Source organism: Diospyros lotus, chromosome 6 (assembly GCF_014633365.1).
Source record: "Diospyros lotus cultivar Yz01 chromosome 6, ASM1463336v1, whole genome shotgun sequence".
NCBI lineage: Eukaryota > Viridiplantae > Streptophyta > Magnoliopsida > Ericales > Ebenaceae > Diospyros > Diospyros lotus.
Window position 1 is genome coordinate 13,675,621 of NC_068343.1, and position 6,454 is coordinate 13,682,074.

Consider the following 6,454-nt stretch of genomic DNA (forward strand, 5'->3'; position numbering starts at 1 on the left):
TAGTAATTGCATATCTGATAAACTGCTACTTGAATTGAAGCTTTTTCCTGTTTTTGTCTTTTCTTCCCTAATAGCAAGAGGCTGCCTAGAGCTCAGCCTCCTCAGAATCTAGCAGGGATGGTTCTTGTGGAGATAGACCAACAGAAGGATCCAGAGCTGCATCATGCTCTGTGCCTAAGTCTTGTCCGTAATCTTCTTTACCTATATTTCATTTTCCTTTTAAGTTAATATTAAATTTCTCCTTAGCATTATTTTTGCCACATATCATGCTGTATTTATATGGTTTTAAATTTATTTTTTAATTGATTTATTAAACAGAAACCATTTTCACCCTGTAGAATCATGTGATATAAAAAAAAAAAATGCTACTGGATCCCAAAGTGGACTTATTAGCAAATATCTCCTTCTGATGAAAAATCAATCATGGAAGTTGTAAAACATGTGTCCAGCAGGTCTTGAACATAATTTCTCTGAATTGATGAATGATCTCGCAATTTGTTTCTAAATTCAAAATTTATCTAATGTTCTTCACCGGGCGTGGTGCATTATGCCCGTATCTGCATAACATTAGTGCTATTGCTGGTTGCTTTTCTGGTTATTTTTTCTGAATCACAAACAAGCAATCCTTTGTTTTCTTCTTCTTTTCTTCCTTTTTTAATCTTTTGGGAAGATGGAGTGGGATGAGAGGGGCTGGGTCTGTTGGGGTAGGATGAAGATGATATTCGTATGAATTGCTTATTATCTCCTCTTGGCTGCTGAATATATCCAGAGCAATTGGTTAAGTGGATTCTTGACTTCCTCTGGTAGTCTCTACCGTTACCACTGAAAGTAATTGGTAATGCTAGTTGCAATTGTAGTTATCCAAATGTACTATACTTAACTGTGTGTTCCTCTCAGGAATTTGTTAGTGCACCTTCACCCAATAAATAATAAATTATACCCTGATTTGACTCCACTGCTGTGATTTTGCATCCTTTGCAACTTTGATCTGTCATGGACCATTCAATTGTTGGATTGCAACAGTTTGGATGCAAATGTACATTATCACATGATTGGTCCACCAGTCACCACCTTGGGTGCATTACACAATTGACCTCCTCTTTAGAGAAGAGTTCCATTAAGATGATTAAACAGTTGATGCTTCATTCCTCTCACACTTAAGAGATCATAATGTGTCAAGGCCCCTACTTATCCCTCCAAAAGTTGATGGAAAGTGTTGTGCCATCAGTTCAATCTTGTGTTTTTTATGTTATACCTTCTATTTTATTTATTATTGAAATTTAGTTTTAAAAGCCAATTACTATAAAGAGTATTTATATTACCTCTTTCATCCTCTATACTTATTCCTTTCTTATGTAGGACTTCCTGTCCAGTTTTTTATATGTAGAAAACTAGTGGGAGGGTAGCTAATGTCACTAATTTTATATTTAGTGTTCTGTGGGTTTTTCGAAAATCTACTTTCTTAAGGGCCATTCAACAGTGCTTCTAGTCGTCTTTTTTTTTTTTTTTTTTTCTTTTCCATTTTTTGATTTTTACTTTTTAAAGAACACTGGTATTGATATATGTGCCAACAAAGTGCATTGAGTGCCTTCAGAGAGAGGGAAGAGTTTCCTTTTCACCTCCTTTTGAAAAGAAGGGGGGGGGGGGGGGCGCCAAAAGGGAAATGTCCCCTCTCAGCAAAGGCACTCAGTGCATTTTGTCAGAGACCATAAATCATCATCCTAGTCTAAAATAAAAACTAAAGCTAGTGTTTCGTACAAGTCTTCACTAAAATTTCCCTAATGTAAAAAGTTTTCATTTTTTTAATGTTTTTCTTTGCCTTTCTTCTTCATCTCCAATACTGCGGCCTATGGTGAACCTAGATCAGCTTCTAGGTTCTCTCTAGAACTCAAGACTGACTGTTTTTAGATGTAGGTTCATTGTGATCCCATATAGGTTTTCTTGAATCTAGATTCACACACAAAGAAGAAGAATTGCATAAGGGCTCAGAATTACTGTTGGGGTCAGTGAAGTGGGGTAGCCAGGGGAGGGTGAAGGAAGGATGAAGAAACAGAGTTTGGTGTGGGGAACTTAAGGCAGAAAATGAAATGAAATGGGAATGGAAAAAAAAAAATAATGCACAGTTGTGGGCGTGTTCATCTTTTCCAAGAACTTATAGAATTATTTACATTATTATAAAACGATAATGGATAACAAAACATCATTTCTTTTTTCCGTTTTCAAAATTTTGGAAAAAAAAAATTGAAAATGGAAGTCGAAGCAAATGGGCCCAGTAGTGATTTTGTCTCTTTTGTTCTTTCCGTCATCCTGTTATATGCTTTGCTCGGTGGTTTTGAATGTTTAAAGTGTTTCTTTTTTCTGGATTTTAATGCCTGCAGGATTATATGCTGCGCTGGATTTGTATTTGTGCAGGATTATGCAGTCCACCACTACTGTACAAACTCATGACAAACCATTGTTAAGCCGTGTAAATGTGTAGCAGTTGTATAATGTTGAAGGAATTGAGTGGTTTAACATAAAGAATAAACAACAGTGATGACCCCATCCTCATCCATGGTTGCTTTTGAGCATGTTTTACCCTATATTTACTGAAACAATAGGTTAGTTTGTTTCTGATGATGAAAGTCGTATAATTAACTAACAATCCAAATTTCTCACAGTGGTGGCACGATGTGTATAGCGCCATCTGATTGTGATATGTCTTATGGGATGTTGATTAATGTCAGGCCAAAGAAAGAATGTAGAAGGGATAATGCAGCGGCCACTGAGCTATATAGCTGTGGTTGAAGTAATATCTATTATTGCACCAAAAGAGTAGACAAGAAATTCAATTGACATGGACTGGACTGGACTGGACTGGGCTGGACTTGTGGATGATGGGTGCCATAGCTTTTTGGTAGGCCATTGTGTGCCTCAAATTTATTCATTGCCCTTTGCAATCGTATCAAACAAGATTCTATTAGCAGCAGAGTACTATTATTGTTTGGTGGCAACAGATAATTGGCATGTATGGTTTCTTCGTTGAGTTATTGGGCTCGTTTGGCTGTTTCTGTCTTTATTCTTATTTTGTCATTATTATTCCAATTCCTTTTTTGACTTCTCCTGTTCTGGGTTTTTTTTTTTTGTTTTCCCCTTATTTGTATACATGAGTGCTCACATGGCATTGGTATTGTTAATTCTCTTTTACTACAATATATTCTTTTGGAGTCATGCCTTGAATAGAGAGAGTTAAGAGAATAGAAATCTCAAATTTATGTAGCCAAGCTATTTATTGGAATTAAAACTTATACTTGTTTTTTTTTTTTTTCCCGAATTATTGTGTTATTTGGGTGAAGGTAAGCCCGACGCATAACTTCTTTCACCTTAATGACAGTTTTTATTTTCTATATTTGAGAAAATTATTTCTATATAATTTTATAGTTATTAACATTATATATATATATATATATTCTCTTTTGAATTTATATGGGCTAGATTTGTTTTTAAAATTTGAAATTATTATCCTTGCGCGATTTTCTGTCGCTCTTGTTTCTAAAATTTTGATGCAAGGGGGAGGATACAATGCTTCACAACAATGAGATGGGATTTAAGGGATTCAAACTCATATGGCAAAAAATATAATTTTAAATGTAGCTCTAAGTTGGAAAATAAGGTTTGTAAGAATAGATTCAATAGGTGAAGTTTATAGTAAAAAAAGAGACTTGGGAAATTCTTAAATATAATATAAGATATTATAACTTTAAATAAGATATATATTTACATATAAAAGTAAGTAAAGATGAGTGGCCATCAAAATTTTATGTAATTGATTCTATGTAATAGGAATAATGTTAGTTATGTATAATGCTCATAATAAAATTTAAATTAAACCAATGCTAAAGTTACAGCCTTTGTATCCCTAATTCAATTGAATGGGATCGATTTGCCTCTTTCTCAGTTGATCTCACTTTTGATGTGTCAGGCCATCCCTCTTTCCCTGTTTCCATGTTTCGGCTTTTCTGAGTCTGAGCTTTCCTTTGGGAAGAGGACTAATGGGGTTTTGTTGGTGCTACAGCCACGGGGTTTTGTCGCTGCAGCTTCATCCTTTCTACTTTTTTCTGTGTCTATGCCGTCGGCTTTGTGTTCAGTGCTTAAGTTTGGTTGGTTATGAAAAAGGTGTAAAGATTGAGGCTTAAGCTACAGGTGACGTACGCAACACACTATTTATTTATTTATTTTTTTTTGCAATTAAATGAGTCTGCCAATGAAACTTGGATGTCAGTTTAGGGATTGATTTATGGAAGCTTAGATAGCAAATGTACAAGTTGTGATCATATTCTGTCATCAAAGCTTCCCTCTACAGCTTTAACCATTATTTTAGTTCTTTAGAAAGAAAGCAAGTTTAGCGCAAACCAAGAGACAAGATATAGCAAGCAGATAGGGACTAGATCAAGATGAATGGCTGTAGTGCTCCTTTTAAGCTCAAAACCCACAGCAAAGGAAAATCTTAGATCAAGATTTTCTAAGATTGTCCCCTTTTCAAGGAAAATCAAAAGAGATTACGAGTTGACTCGAGAGAATTTAATAAATTAAAAAAATAAAAGAGTACGTGTTTACAAATTATAAGAGATCGAGTTGTAACTCCTTATATGTCAATGCATGTAAAGATATTGGTTGAATATAAGATATGATTAATGATTAAGATGGCACATTAAGTTTATTATACTCCACCATCGAGGGCACATTTATATTAGGTTTTAGAGTTTATGATTTCCTTAAATTTTTGAAAATTTCTTTTAGTAGTATATATTAAAAGTAAAATAAATAAATAAAATCTTACTATTATTGAATCCTCTTAACTAAAAGTCAAAATTTTATAAATTTGAAAAAATTATACACTTAATTAGTCTATTATTTTTAAGACATAATTATATTAGCCCAAAGGTTATTAATTAACTAATCATCTCATCTGCATCAACTCCAAAATATATATGTATGTATATGTTATGGACAAGTTTGTAATAATTAAATTTTGCTTGGTAGCTTGAACATCAGCACACACGGGTAAATAAAAAATAAAGAAATAGAAAAATCAATGTGATGATTGAGGAGTTGGTAAAGATGGTCAAGTTTGTGCAGGATCATGATCACCTGTCACCCCTTACTTTTAGTATGAAGTTGTTAGATTTTACCCACCCAATTGCTTTAAACAAAGAGTAGCTACAAAACCATGACATATCATTTTGTTTCTTTCCCTCCTCACAACAAGTCAAACACAATGCACTAAAATGTATATACTTTGCAACTTATAGTATATATGTATCATCATCTTATTAATTATTATCATCACGGTTATATAAAATTTTATTTTTAATTATTACTATAATAGGGTTTTCATTTTTCATTACATACACTTATCCTAATTTCGTAACATCAACCTAGCTAATTAGTTGTCCTACCATATATAAAAGTTGTGGACAAAATAATGAGTGACATAAAGACATCTGGGTTGAGGTACAGCCCACTATGGATTATTGGATTGTGGTATCCCTCTCACTAAATTACTAGGGAAAGAGGTACAGTACGTCAGTCTTCTTAATTACCAAATTAACAAATTAAGACCCAATCATAGGAAAACGCCATTAATAAATTCTAATGATCTCGTACCCAGAAAGGCCTTTGTAATTTTTGATGTTTATCCAACATATATATGTATATATACACACACACATATCCTATATCCCATGTGTTTCTAAAGACAAACTTTTATGAAATAATTACAATCTTTTTGTTGCTTAGCTGAATGAATTATAAATTTACGCGTTACTTTCACCTTTTTGTCACGGGCAGTTGGACTGGTCAATTAGATATTAACTATATGGTTGCTTCCTATAATTATGTTGGATAGGGAATATAAAATGAAGAGTCTCCTGATAATGCAAGTTAAGATAGTCGATCGCTTGTGGTCTAAGTAATTGATTATTATTTTTTTATAAAAGTTATTTTTGGGATAAAATATTACAATTATGTCGAATACTTTTAACATCCTTATTCTTTTAACAAATTTACGAAAGAAATTCCTTGTGGGAGGGTTTTCTGGAGACCTCTCTCATAAGAGAATTGAGGCTAATCCCTCCTGGAGATAATGTAAGTTACGGGGGAATTGAGGCTAACCCCTCGAAAATAAAAGTCATCCTGGAGATGCCTCCTTATAAGGAGGTGTAGAGATTAACTGGAATGATGGCGGCATCGGGGAGATTCTTGTCAAGGTTGCAGAGAAAGGATTGCCAATCTTTAAGGCCTTGACTTAAGTCTAGAATTTTGCATGGAAAGAAGAATGCTAGGAGACGTTTGAGCAACTAAAACGGTATCTAGTCTTCCCTTCGATCCTAACTAAGCCACAGCTAGGGGAGTTACTATTGATGTTTTACATTTATGGTTAGTTTTGATGATGAAAAATAATATTTGGTTTTGA

The 6,454-nt window shown here is 33.8% G+C and overlaps 1 protein-coding gene across 1 annotated transcript in view; it reads left to right on the plus strand.

Moving 5' to 3' along the window:
• LOC127803402 (ras-related protein RHN1-like) overlaps positions 1-3,219 on the plus strand; it is a gene marked incomplete in the record, with an annotated part of 36,460 nt that extends 33,241 nt beyond the window's left edge. Inside the window, 1 exon segment of the mRNA XM_052339602.1 lies at positions 2,423-3,219.
• Positions 3,220-6,454: the final 3,235 nt, after the last annotated feature.